The 14,678-nt window shown below is 42.2% G+C and overlaps 1 protein-coding gene across 1 annotated transcript in view; it reads right to left on the bottom strand.

Annotated features, from left to right (window-relative positions):
* The window catches only part of CUNH2orf88 (chromosome unknown C2orf88 homolog), a 20,443-nt gene extending 14,414 nt beyond the window's left edge, over positions 1-6,029 (bottom strand). Inside the window, exons 1-2 of the mRNA XM_031056722.1 lie at positions 5,990-6,029; positions 4,816-4,890 (exon numbers count right to left, since the gene is read on the bottom strand). The gene's annotated coding sequence lies outside the window, so the exon portion shown is untranslated. The remainder of the gene's footprint in view (positions 1-4,815; positions 4,891-5,989) is intronic.
* Positions 6,030-14,678: the final 8,649 nt, after the last annotated feature.

Here is a 14,678-nt window from a genome sequence, read left to right on the forward strand (position 1 = left end):
TACAATACACACTAGTATGCCTAGGCATCCCCTCTGGGAGGCTGTCACGGAGCTCACACCTGGCTGAGGCTGGCAAACAGCACCCCAGGACTTGTAGGAGTCTCCTGGCCCTGATGGGGACAGACCTGGAGACACAAGGCTCATGCTGGCCCTGGCTTGTGCTACAGCATCAGGCTAAAAACCAGGGGTGCTGCAGGGCTGGGCACTGTACTTGTGCCCCACACTGCAGTCAGCACTCACTTTCAGTGCCTGAGCTCTGTGCTGAGCTCTGGCTAAGTCTCCTATCTATTTAGGCAGGTTTTATAGAATCAAAGAATCATTTACATTGGAAAGGACCTCCAAGGTCATCAAGTCCGACTGATAACCTGGCACTACCAAGTCCACCACACCACTAAAACATGTCCCTTAGTGCCACACCTACACAGCTTTTCAATACCTCCAGGGATGGTGACCCCACCAGCCTGCCCTGGGCAGATTGTTACAATGCTTGGCCATCCCTTTGATGAAGGAATTTTTCTAATATCCAATCTAAACTTCTCCTGGCACAACCTGAGGCCATTTCCTCTGGATCTGTTGCTGTTACTTGGGAGAAGAGACAAAGCCATCTCACTACACCCCCCTTTCAGGTAGTTCTAGGTAGCAATAAGGTCTCCCCTGAGCCTGCTTTTCTCCAGACTGAACACCCCCAGCTCCCTCAGCCCCTTCACCCAGCTCTGTTGCTCTGTTGCTCTCTCCTGGGCACACTGCAGCACCTCAATGATTATTGCCAAGCAGGTCTCCAGCTGTCAAGTAGGTTTCTAACACATTTCCAGTCAGTCATTGCCTTGCCAAGGAATTTCTTGCAGTGCTTTCAAAGCCAAAGAAAACACTGCACTGGTAACATTCATCAAGAGAAGCACCACTGTAACTGTAGCTGCTGCTCACAGATTATCCATTGCATGCTGGAGGGGCTGTGCAGGGCAGGCAGAGCCAGGGGATGGACAGGTACACAAAAATAACAACACCCCTCTGCTCCTTCAGTGGCTGGGAAACCCTCCCTAGCCTGGAAAGCTGGGGGACAGGGAGCAGGCAGCCACCCCTGCACACACCACCAACAAAACCCAGCAGCTCCTTGTACAAAAGCACTGCTGCTACAGCTGTTGTGACCGCCCAACAACAGCACACAATATTACACTCATTACTTGCAAACAGTCCACCTGTGAATTAAAAACCCCACATCTTTTACTAATTACTGCCTTGGGGCCTGGAGAAAGCATTGTGCTGCCAAGTGCTGGGTGCAGGGTTTGTACACACTGTGTGTGCTGTGTCATTTCATCCAGCTCTAATGGGACCCTGCTCCCTCAGAGACCAAAGGCAGAGTTTCTGGAGCTGGGGTGCAACAGGAGACCAAAGCTCAACCCTTAGCAGCACTTCCCAGGGCAGGCAACCTCAGGTCCTCACAAGTGTGATTTTTAAGTGACAAGTTCCCCAGGCAGGATTAAGCCCCTTGGGCACTCAGCAGGTGCTTCAAGGGTTTGCAGGGGCAGGCCTGAGGAGCTCGACCCAAAACCTGTTAAAGCTGGTGACACTGTGCCCTCTGATTTCAGGATCATTGACTTGGGACCTGCTGACCTGGGCAGGTTTTGTGCCAATGTTTTATTACTGTTTTAGCTCATCTATAGGTGGCCAGAGAAGAAAAATCAAATAAACTCCTGGCCCTGAGAATTAAAACAAGATGAAGTACTGGAAAGGCATGGTCACCTTGCATTAACACAGTGGTATTGCTACAACAGTGACTTTTAAACTACATCCTGTTTTTAAACAAGAATTTTGTAACTAAATTATAAATATCTTTGTATAGGCTTATGCCTACTGTGCTCTTTATTATTCTAGCCTGGTTTCTAATGCAAGTTTCTACTTTTAGCTTCAGCTTTTAAATGAATGCAGCTCCCACTGAGCAACTTGGTGCCGTGGGGCAGACATTCCACAGGCTGCAAGCACAGCTGGTGCCTGGCTGGATCACTTCACTGCATCCCAATGGATAACAGTCTGGTCTAGTGCACTGCTCATCTCCTGTGCCACCACCCAACAACGAGCCTGGGCCTGAGCAGCAGCACCTCAGTGTGATGTGGCAAGGACAGGGAGCTTAGGAGAGGGTGATACATGTGACAAGAACCTCGAGCCCATATTTATTTCTGGGTGCCAAAACAGGTTTAATATTTTATTAGCTGTAGAGTTTGCAAGACAGCTGATTATGTTGGGCTGGGGCAAAGCAGTCAGTGTTTTTAAATGCAGAGCATCCATTTGAAATGACTACAGCCAGGCACAGGCTAGGCAGTCGATGAAATATTTAGCTTGTAAAGCATCTCAGTGTGCAAGGCTGGGGCCAGATACGGGTGCTGTGATGTTGAAAACCACAATACCCAAATCTGAGGTGCCCCAGCCCTCAACATGGAGCCTCAGAGGTGCAGCAGTTGTCCAGGGAGTGGGGCTATGGGGCTTCAAGGTCCCCCCCTGTGCCAGGGTGCAGGAACCCTTGCTGAACATGGACTAGCTCGGGAGGGCACAGGCATCAAAGCCTTTCCTGCAACTCAACTTGCCAGATAATGCTGCCTCTTGCACCCTTCTCCCAAATTTCAGTGAAAGTATTTCTGTAGGGGTAAGGAAGGCACTCTCCCCTCCAGAAAGAATAGTTTTAAAGCAAGTTTGACTTTTTGTTGTCATAAGACCTGGTATTTATTTTCTTAGCTATTTTTACTCATTATTTGCTTATTGGAGTTTGCTGGTTCTTCCTACAATATAGCCCAAACCCTCTAAATCCTTGGCATGCCCTGCTCTGCGTGCACATGTTCACCCCAGAGTGATGTGGATGCAGCACCAATCCAGCTGCAATGAGGGAAACTGGTGCAAACTAAACCACAGAAGTCAGGGAATGGTGTTAGCTTGGAACTGCTGGAATGGTACCCAGACTGGATGGTTCAGCTGTGCTGAAGCTTCAGAAGAATCTGGGTAAGAAACTGCTAACCTACCTCTTTTGGGTTAAAATTTGTCACTTAACAACCTCTGCACCAGATGGCAAAGTTTTAATGAGGTTGTCCAAGGGTAACAGGATAAATGAAATCCGGTTTCTCCCTCCCTCTGACACAATTTCACAGTTCCTGCCCTTGCTACCTTCACAGTTCCTCCACATCTGAGAACCCCTCTCCAAGTCTTCCTCTTCTCTGTCTCACACACGCACAATATTCTACTCTCATTTCTGGACTACTTGCATGTTTTTCTGCCTCAGCTCCTTCCCATTTCACCTGTAAATAGTGCCCAATTTCCAGTAACCCCAGCTTTCTTCCACATCTTCTGACCTGAGCTGTGTGGTTGGCAGCAGTAGCACCTGCTCAGATGCTCAGTCCATCAGTCCTGTTCACACAGGTGCTGGGTCAGATTCCCCCTGCCTTTCCAACAGAAAGCAGAGAAAATACAATCATTTTTCCCAAGCAGTGCTTAAGTTCATTTAAGAACCCACTGACAACCCATTGATGTGGCATTCAAAAAAGGACTACAAAACTCCATGAATTTATCCAAATCCAACCACCAATTCAATCCCTAGTCAGAGGTCACTGGCTGAAACACTTGCTCTGTTTCTCAATTCATTTTTTAACTGCACAGACGGACACTGGTATTAGGGAGGGCTTCACTGAGGCACATATTTCTAATTCAGCTGAGGAGTTAAAGGGAAGCCATGACAAGCACTCTCTGCCCCAGGAGTGACCCCAGCATGCCCACAGCATCCCACATGGTGACTTTACCAAATCAGTAATCCACTAACTGCATGGGTTGGAAAATGTTGCACAGTCTGAGAAGAATCAATATAAAGTCTAAAGAAGTATAAAGCCCTGAAAATTTTTGTTATTGACTAAAACCTCCCAATAATCCAAAAGCCTTGAAGTGGTACCTGATATGCTGTGAATACCTTCTAATAAATACTTTGGTAAAGTTGCAGAATCAAGCCCACGATGCAAAGAAGGTCACTGCAACATAGCTTTATAGATAAGGAACCACCATCTAAATAAAGGCTCTATTTTCAAAAACTTTGTGCATGGGAAAGGTGCTGTTTTCCTCAGCTATGGATTTTTCTTTTGTTTACCTAATTCTTCTTTCATTATACACTGCTCTCAGCTGCTCTTGTTGTTCTACACACAACCAAGATTTACCAAAGCTTTTCTCAGAGCTTTTATTATCTTAAAATATTTCCTCGATGTTTGCAACCAGGTTGATGAAAAGTAAGGACAAATATGATTGCAGGATGCCCCAGCACATGCCACGGCAGTCCCCCTCAGTGCTGCCCTAGTTTTCAACTCTGTTACTACCAAAAGTACATGACAGTGGGGATTGCACGACTGCTCCAAACCTTAGGGCACAACATTGATTTCTAGATCATGATTATTTTTGGAATGCCCTATCCTCCTGCTCTCAAAAAAAAGGTTTGATAGATTTTACATTTAAGTTAAAATACAATAGAATATAGAGGTAAAGTCTAATTCCACTTTCTTGTATGAAGAGATCCTGAATATTTAAAATAGATTTAACACATTGCTATTAGTTTTACTTCTTTTGGTGTTAGCTGGATGTGCATATACTGTTATAACTCAAAGGAAAAACATAAAATCAGTGTGTGCACAGAACTCTGTACCCATTAAAGAACTCCCAGCACTTTGTGCTGAGATGAGACATTTGGGGAAGGACTTGGGGTTTTTTTGTGTGTTTTTTTTTTTTTTTAATGATAAAATACCTCATTTAGCAGCAGAATTTGAAGAACATGCTCAGTTTCACTCATGTACTTACACTTCAGTGTGCCCTGCAGGACTTCATTGGATAGGGGCTGAGTTGCAGAAATAAATTTCATCCAGTCAGCAACACCTGTGCAAAGATATTTAGAACTGCTTAAGTCATCATATTTGCAAAATTTTCCAGGAAAAAACCCAACATTATCTACTTAGAATTTGTCTAGATGCTTAAAAATGTGCTAAGAAGATAATTATGACAAAGTTACACTATAAAGGCACTCTGCTCAAAAAAATGAGATAGAATATGTGGGCATTTTTTTCTCCCATAGAACAACCTATACTTAGCATCAAAGTGAAAAAGAAGAAACCAGAATCACAGAATGATTTAGGCTGGAAAGCTTCTAAGATAATCAAGAAGAGGGTTCAAATAAATGACATGTTTCTACACAGCACAAATGTTTATCCAACTGAATGTGATAGTTGTTAGATCCTGTTGTTTCAATTTGTGCAATTAATCCAGAAATTATTAGAAAATTTTTAATGGAAATCTATTTGGGCAAATTTAGGAATCTTTAAAATGAAATTTTTGCTCTTGGGGCTTCCCAGGTTTTGTGTCCTGGAATGGTGCTGACTCCCTGGGACTCTCCAAACTCTCCCCAAGGGCAGTGAGGTCAGTGTCTCTGAGTAACCCCAGAGCAAAGACACCCAAAGAATTCAGAAGCAGACAAGAAATTGGGTATTAATTCTGACTGGAGATGACAGTTTTCCAGAAGAGGGGAATTTCTTCCAGCAGGGGGAGATTGCAGTGAGCCCGACCCGGGCTCTGCCCTGCCAGAGGAGTGCAGCCTGCTCCCCTGCTCACCCTAGCCTCGGGTCCAGGGCTGATCTCGAGGCCATAGCAAAAACTGGGGTTGTTTTTCCCTAAGAAACCTTTCTGCATGATGGCTCCTTCTCTGCTGTCAACAGAAGCCGGGTGCTAAATCACTGCAGCAGCACTGCACATTCATTGTGGAGCAAAACAGAAACAGCAGCAATAACCCCACCAGGAGCTCTGTCTGGGGAAGAGGAAGCTACAGCTTTTGTTCAGTCTGTTTATGAAACTGCAGATTGTGTTTGGCAGGAGGTCAGCAGTGAGTCTGAGCATACAGAGGCTATGAAAGGCAAAGTGCACACCCAGGGCCCAGCAGCAGCCCTGGTGTGGTTTGCACCAGCCTGTGCTCTCAGGCACCTACCTCGTGCTGAGCAGAGATCACCCCTATCCCATGTGCACGGCTGGAAAACAGAAATAGATAGAATAAATAACAAATCTTATCCACGTTTTTTTCAAATAAGGAAATATACCAGCCACAGAATATTCCTGATTTATATGCAAGCCCTCTTTTACTTCATTTTTTATCAGTACCTAACAGCACTAAGGCATGAAGCCTAGGCAGACATGCAAACTGCAGCCCTGGAAAACCCAGGCAGCAGCACAGCAAGAGGATTAACCAAACATGAGGCATTAGAATATTGCAAAGAGGATCAAAAGAGATTTGTGACTGAAAAGCCACCCACCAGAATTACAGTCAGCTGAGAAGCTGGACTGAGAGAAAGTGGGTAAATGTTTTGCATTTAGATGTCTCTTAGAATAAACTTAAACTTCAGGATGTGCACTGCAATACAACACCAGACCAGGCTTCGCTGCAACAGAGAGCTGCAAACAAAGCCACCTTCTTTCTACACTGAAAATCAGAGCCTTGTGACAGTCAGATATTAGCTGGAAAAAAGCAAGAATCACATGGAAATATGGTCGCTGGCACGCCTAAAACAAAGAGCCCCGAGGGCAGCAACAAAGCAGTAGCTGTACAAAAACTGCCGTACACAAGGAAACAATACAGAAAAGTAAGAGGAACTTAAGGCCTAATCTTGCCATAACATTTCCTTCTCCAAAATAAAAGTCACTGTTGGTGTTCCCACTCCAAAATGATATTAAAATTAATTATTAAACAGGAAATGGCCTCCCAGCAGAGATAAAGACAGACATCACTGCAGGCGACGTTGTGGATCAGCAGAGCAGCGACACACTAAAACCCTGCTCCTACCAATTTTGTGACATCTGTGGACATTAATGTACTTAATGTAGGGAAGTCATGTGTTTCAGAGCAATGTTGTACCCATGTCTGCATCTCCAAATTTTCACACTGAGATCAACATCATTACGAGCAACAACTCCTCCCTTTTCCTCCTCCTCTGCTTTGCTTTCACAGCTTGCTTTGGCTGCACCTGCCTATCTTTATGTCCATCCATAAATCTTTCCATCCTCCTCCTTTCTTCAGATCCAGCAGGAGAGGGGAGGGCATGAGCAGCCAGGTGGGTGTGCGGCTGTTAACTGAGCTTAACCCACCACATTATTTTATACCAGCTTTGTTCAGAGTAAGGCATCCTGCCCCTAAGAACTAGTTCTTCATGTGTTTTTAGGGACAAGGCCAAAGATGATGAATGGGTGAGAAATGCAGAGTTTTTCCTAGTACCTACAGTAAGCCCCCAAACCACCTTTCTCTATCAGATCAGTTTCTCCACCTTGAAGGATTAAGCAGTACAAACATGTGAAAGGGTGAACTCTTGCTGCCATGAGAGCAGTGGGGATGGCTTTTACTGCTTTAAGAGCCTGGCCCACTTCTGTCAATGCTCCTGGAGGGCAGGCCTGCCTCCCCCCTGGCTTTCAGGGATATCACAGGCAGCTCGTGGAGAGAGCACCAAAGACTGTTCTGCCATGCAGAACTGGGCAGTGTGCTCAGGAGGTGGGCAATAAAATAGAACTGGCTCCCTTTGAGCACAGGGCAAATGGATTTTCAAATGAGCCAGAAGAAATGAGCCAGAGGATGCCTTAGAAAGAAGCTGGGGTAGTGAGTCCCTCAGAGGATACATTAAAGCAAAGACAGGGGACTGAAGGATACAGATGCTGAGGAATTGCATCCCTTGGGGAGATTTATGGGCAACTGAATCTGAGCTATTGCTGCTGCTGAAAACTTCCATTTCCCTAAATTGCCTTGCTGGCTGAACTCAAGCCCTCTGTACTTTTTCTCATACACCAACATCACCTTTTGCAGTGCTAATGGCAAATAAGTTCCTTTATAAAGTCACAAAATTACTTCAACTGTCACTGAAATGAGAAGATAAATTTGAAATTAATTTTCAGAAGAGTATAATTTACCAACAATGTCATCATGATTACCTCACATAATAAATACTTTGATATCTCTAGACATTATTCAATACCCAAATGATCTAATTATATTATCTTATCTGAGATACCATCCAATATTAAATGTCCTTTCCACTCTATCATGAGGTTTTTCAGCTGCATCATCTTCAAATCAGAACTCTTGTACACAGGGAAATTTATGACATTATATAGATCAAATAGAAAGATGCAATAATAGTTGTTGGAGGTCATAACTGGAAAAATTACCTATAACCACATAATGGCAAAGAAGAAAATAACAAATTTCATTCATGCTATAGGTAGACGCCTATACACATAATTTTGCAATCTGATTTTAAGAGAAAAAAAAACTTTTAACACAGAGAAAGTAATTTATTTGGGGTAACACAACTGTCTTGAGGCCAACATAAGCAAGTGGAACAACTCTGCTGAAATAATTAGTCATGGATGGTGTGTGTAACACTCAATGCTCAACAGGGATTCAACAGAGCATGAGCTCACATTTCAGGAGCCCTTTTGGACAGGAGTTCTGCTTCAAGTCTTGTTTTTCCCAATTTCTCATTAATTTTATGATATCTATTCCTACCTTAAATATAGCAGTGGACAGAATATTTCAGCTGGAATATGGAGTTAGATGGCATCAGATTGCTACACATTTATTTCATCAAGGCAGGGCTTCAAAGAAAAGCTAATCTTGAGTGCATGTAAAAAAAAATTATGACTAAAAAGACTCAAAGTATCTGATCTGTTAATATGCATCATTCTAAACAGGCCATAGAAGCTTAAGATCATCTACTGCTAAAAAGATCTAAAAATTGAGAAAGCATGATTTGAATAGTCAAGGGTTTGTGGAATAAGCTTTAGGATGGAATAACACCAGGATGAATGCCTCACTTTTAGTGTTAATTGAGATACAGTGCTCACCTTTGAGAGGTGGTGGGTGCACCTATAGCTTTGGGACTGGCAGAGGCTGCTGAGCTAAGCCAGGGCTGGAGTTAGGGGCAGGTCAGACCTACAGCAAAAATAACATCCACAAGTGCACTGCCAATATGCCCTGAGAAGTGATGCCTAAGCATTGGGTTAGGTAAAGACAAATAGGGTTTAGGCTGGAAGAAAACTTGGATCTAAGGCAAAATCTTGTTTATAGAAGCCTGCCAAAACCAACCAAGGCTACAAAATTCATCTGTGGAAGTTTAATGGTGGGAGCTCCAACCTCCATCTATTTTCCAGACTGGTCTGGCTTACAAAGGAGCATACCTTGGGCAGTATGAACTGATGCCTGGCTTTGTTATCCAAATAAAAGTGTACATGAGAAAAATGTCATGCGTATTACATGAGAATTAAACCTCTTTGGATAAACCTCTGGCTCTTTCAGGGTGCAGATATCCTGTATCACTTTGGTTTGGGATGTGGCTCTGAGTTTTAATGAGGACAGATATGCACAGACATGCACATACACACACATGGAGTTTTGTAGCCTAATAATCTATAATCCAATAGCTCCTAAAACTAGAGCATATCTTGCAGGAGTTTTCAGTATGATCATATAGTTATGTTTTAATAAAGTAGTTAATATAGGAACATAAAATAATCTCCGAGAGGCAAATGGACTACAAAAAACCCAGGAAGGCCTTTTGATCCCAGGTGATCTCCCAACAACCTTATAGGTTAATATTAACTTGAATAACTTCTCACTCTCTTTCTGGCTGTCCCTTCTTCCCCTTTCCCTCAAGTCAGAAGTCTGCTTTTTGATGTCTGAATTGAAGATTGTTCATCTCACACAGTTCGAAGTTCAAGATCCTGCTCGTATGTGGCATGACCTCTTACTAGCTGGAAAACTTTACTTAAATACAGGCTTTGTGATGAGAGGCCAACAATTGGATGCAGTTTCCACAGCAAAACTTGTGTCACTTAGCTTCAAAACAAGCCTGCATTTAGTGAACTAAAGGAGTTGTTCAGTGGCACAGCTAAGAGCTCACAAACACACACAGTCTGACAAATTCTTTTCAGCCAGCGTCAACAGTATCCACAGACAGACAGGCATTTCAAGCCTCACTTCTTCTGAATCAGAGAGGATGAATCAGGATGAACAGTTTCAGCCAAACAAGAACATTTAGAGGTTTCATGTATCTCATCTAGGAACAGCATCACATAGTACCAGTAAATGAATAAATAACTAACCCACAAAGAAATAAATAAATGAGCAAATATGATTCCTTTGAGCTTCATCAGTCACCTTTTTCTGTACCAGAAAGAAAAGATCCTAGGCCAGTACATCTTGTTTATGGCCGTGAATAATTTCCTACCCTATTTATTATTGCCTTGATTTTAATTAATAAAGGAGTTCATAAGATTTTTTCTTCTGAAGTCTTTGGACAGAATTGATGTAAAATATACTAGATAAAGACTGCTATAAGTAAAAATAATTTTGAACAAAAATGTAACTGCTGAATTCACTTCTGAGATTCCCTGCAGGCTTACAATACAAGCACTCCACTCTAAACATAATGACAGGCACAATAAATTAATGACTTGTATTTACGAATAAAACATTATTTCATGGCTGGCACATACACGCTGTTATCACATCATACTGTCACAATATTTGTTTGATGTTCATATAAGGACACAGTTAAGAAGAGAGTGTTCATCACCTTTTTATTAAGGTGACAAAAAAATGAGAACCATCTCTCACTTGGAAGAAGCTTGTTTGGAAATAATTTGAAACACTAACCCTCTCAGGAGAGGCAGCAAAAATATCTTTTCTATCATCTTACAAGAGTAGCCTGTGAGCCACGTTAATCATCTTGGACTGAAATTTATAACAACATATGGGAGACTTGCCTCACTATTATTAGAAGCTGCAAGTTTCATATGTGTTCCTCAACTAATTTAAGGGTCACTCCTGCCTCGAACATTATACCCCAAGTAATAAGTGCTATAACAGGTCATTTGCACTCAGGAAATTATTTTTGGAAGAAGCTCCTGCTTGATGCAAAAGGGCAAAGGACACTGGAAACTAAAGTCTGGAGTTGACTTCTCTTGGGCCCTGATCCACACAGCTTTTGCAAGTCCATACGATCTTTTAATTAAGTTTCAAAGGATTTTGACAACATCACCTCTGGAATATTTTGTCTTCTGTGACATTTTGCCAGGTTTTATTGGTATTTACTCACGGCTTTGTGTATGTGCTTCTTAAAGAACAGAACTGCACACAAGATTTGATCTCTTCAACCAGCACTGTGGCTTTCTTGTACCTTTAACATGCTTCAAATGTACTGTTATTTCATCTTTAGAAAGAAGAAAGCCACTTCATGTTATGATACCTCTGGCTTGGACTCTGTCTGTATGATAGTAATGAATAAAGAATTTAGTGAAAAGCTGTCTGCATCCTTTTGGGTATTGATACAGCTTCTCAGTTCTCCCAGCAGAAAACTACAAGCAAGGTTTTGTGCTCCCCCCTGCAGTGAATTTGATGGTGTTAGAAATGTTTACAGAGGCACATTGATGGTGACACCATTGCACTGCAATTGTATCCATACCCCAACCCTTCTCCCCAAAATCAAAAGCCCCCAAGCTCAGTCCTACAGCCGTGAAAAGCCATTTTGGAAGGTTCTCAGCCAATTCCAAAAGTCATCACTGAGCATCAGTCAAGTGAACAAAGTCTGTTTATTTATGCTCTGAAACACTTCTTTTTCCTCATGAATTTTCTTTAAATATAGTTATGCTGCTGCCACACTCAAGCATACAGCAGATGGAAAATAAATTTATTCAAGCTTATTTCCTGAACACTGAACATGCAGCAGGCAAAATCACAGGTAGTGGTGTATACACTGGCTGCATGATACACCACTGGGTAGTGGTAAAAATAATGTTACATTTTACTTTTACCCCGTGAGGAAAAGTACATTTCAGATCTTCTAGAGGAAATAAAATCTTGTCTTTGAAAAATTTTGGGTTCTTATCAGCTGTTCAATTATATTTAAGGGATGTCACTGATAAAAGTATTCAGCATTCTAATTATCACCCCAGTAAAACTCAAGTGCAGTATTTAAAACTATTACATGACTTGAAAAATCTTAATAATACATTGTTTGCACGAATCTAACAAAGCAAATCTGGTTCTACATTCAAGACATTTCCATGTTATAGAAGTAGCCAGAACCACCCAAAGTGGAATAATTTAGTGCTGCTTTTTAAGAGCCACAGTTCTCATGAGGTTTGGCCATAGCTAAATGGGAAGCACTTTGACAAAAATGCTTTCATTCTGCCTTCCAGTCAGACAAACCTGTGGAGCAAACTGTTCAGCTGGGAGTACTCAGTCAGCCAGAGGAACAACTGAATTACCTGCAAAGCTTACAGGGTTTCATGTTTATTATTCTTTTAAAAAACTATTATTTAATGAGCATGCCACTGTGGATAGCTTAATTAAGAACTTCTCTTCAACATGCAGGTGCATTTTTTTTGTAACTTCCAAATACTAGTGTGTAGAATGAGTAAATATAGGACAGTTCTGGTTTATCTCCATCTGTCTAATCTATGTTACCTTGCCAGAAATACTGTAGACATTTGCAGAATATTTTTGATTACTCCATCTTCAGAGAAAGAAACTCCTTGCAGTGTAACCCTAGAGGAGGGAGACAAAAATGATACAGAGCTGAAGCACCAATACCTAAAAAGCAGAGCTGTTTACTACAGAAAAAAACCCCAACAAAATAAATTATCTAAAGTTATGCAGAGAATGAAGATAAGAAATCACTGATTTCTCATAACAAATAAATTAATTTTAAAAAAGGGTGTAATAGACCATATAATGGAATGGAAAGAAAAGAGACTCCATAGGGGTTAAAAAGACAATCCCTAATACATAATGAGCTCATAGGAGATGTCACCATTATAATGGATTTAGAGCACCCAGATTTACTGCAGCGTACACCTCAAAGCTTGGAAAGGATTTTTGATCTCGTTTTGACACTAAAGCCAGCCTTTAGCAGAGCTCAAGGTGTGAGGTGGCAGATTCTTTTGCAGGCTTGCTGAGATTCCTTGAGGATTATGCAGTTTCCTAGAACCCATGATTTTGGGTAATATAAAAAAGGACCTGGTTATATTCAAACAAGGACAGGTTATCTCTGATTTCACAGCCTCAGCCAAAATTGGTGAGGTATTAATTAAACAGCAGAAACCAGAAAAGTACATATTTCATAGAACATTCAGCTTAAAGACAGTTTCCCTGGAAAGCAAAAGACACTAGTGAAAACCAGAAGAGAGAATGGAAAGACAAAAGAGGGAACAGCAGCTCAAGTAACAAAGTTTGCATTCCCTGTAGCCATGTGTCCCTTCATACCTTGAATCTGATGAAAAAGAAGCCCATAAATTTTAAGGGATTAGCAATTAGTAAGCACAGAAATATAAATCAATTGAATGTTAATGCTTAGGACCCTAAATGGCTGAATTAGATCCAAGAATAAAACCCTGAGAGTCAGCAATGAAATATTGAAAAGATATTTGCAGTACATCATTACGAAAGCAGAGAAACCCTACCAGGCTTGTCTGAAGGGGAATGAAAGCAACCTGAATTCCTGGCTCCCAAGGATTTTATCACAAGGATGCAAAGCCTGCTCTGCAGGCCTGAGACTCCTCAGACACTCACAAGAACTGCCCCAAACCCATTAGCTTTTTGGTTGAGTACAACTCATTAAGAAGATTTGTGTTTTATTGTGGTTCTCTATTTAAACACCTGCTCTTACTCTATCTTTTGTAGAGTGCCAAAAGAGATCTTCCAGGAAAATCCCAAACCAAATCCAGTCTATTTTATAATGGCTACTGGAAATTTGAGAATGGAGTACCTGGATGCAAACTGTGATGGATATTTCCCCTGTGCTGTGGCGGGGCAAATGAACCAGTGTGGATAAGACAAAAATTATTTAAGTTCTTTAGCAATGTCTCAGATCAACCTTCATCACCAGCTGAGCTGAGCCAGTGCCAGTGTATTTGGGCAAGCTGGTTCAAGGTCCTCATCTTTGCCCTTGCCTTTGGTTCCCTTCTTGGCACTTCTCAGGAATAAAAAAAATGTGTGGATGCTGTCTCAAGGCAAAGCTGGAAAATGTACTTGTCCTCAGATGAAATCTGACTTCCCCCAAATTAAAGCCCAAATAATACACTCCAAGCTCCATTCACTGCTGGAAGGTGGGAAAATATTTGTTTAGCATCACCACAGCCTGCAGCTGGGAGAAGAGGAGCCACCATTCCCATGCTCCATAGCTGTTACTTCACAAACCAGGACTGGGAATGCTTGTGTTGCGTGTTCTTGGGCTGCCTGCTTTTATACTGAAAGAGAAACTCCATGGGGGCAGTTCTGTGAGAAAACTGAGGTGGAAACACCCCCCTGCACCACTGGCTAATTTTTCTTATTCTGCACAGAAAGAGGAAAGGTTTGGCCAGGCCACCACAACCCTTCTTGTGTGGGGTGATCCTTTGGTGTGTTTCTGGTAAGGGTGTGGGTTCCCTGATTGCCCTTCCTTCCAGCACAAGCATCCAGCCAGCCATGCTCTGGTCCCAGTGCCTGGTATTTTCCCAAGGAAGAAGGATATGGGAAAGGCTGACTGTGATTTATACACTGCAGAAGGCAAACACACTCATTTGAGAGGGAAGAGGTGCATAAAGCATGACTGGTGTGTTGTAGCAACTGCACACTAATGCCAGCTCCCGAAGAGCAG

This window comes from Geospiza fortis, unplaced genomic scaffold (assembly GCF_000277835.1).
Source record: "Geospiza fortis unplaced genomic scaffold, GeoFor_1.0 scaffold112, whole genome shotgun sequence".
NCBI lineage: Eukaryota > Metazoa > Chordata > Aves > Passeriformes > Thraupidae > Geospiza > Geospiza fortis.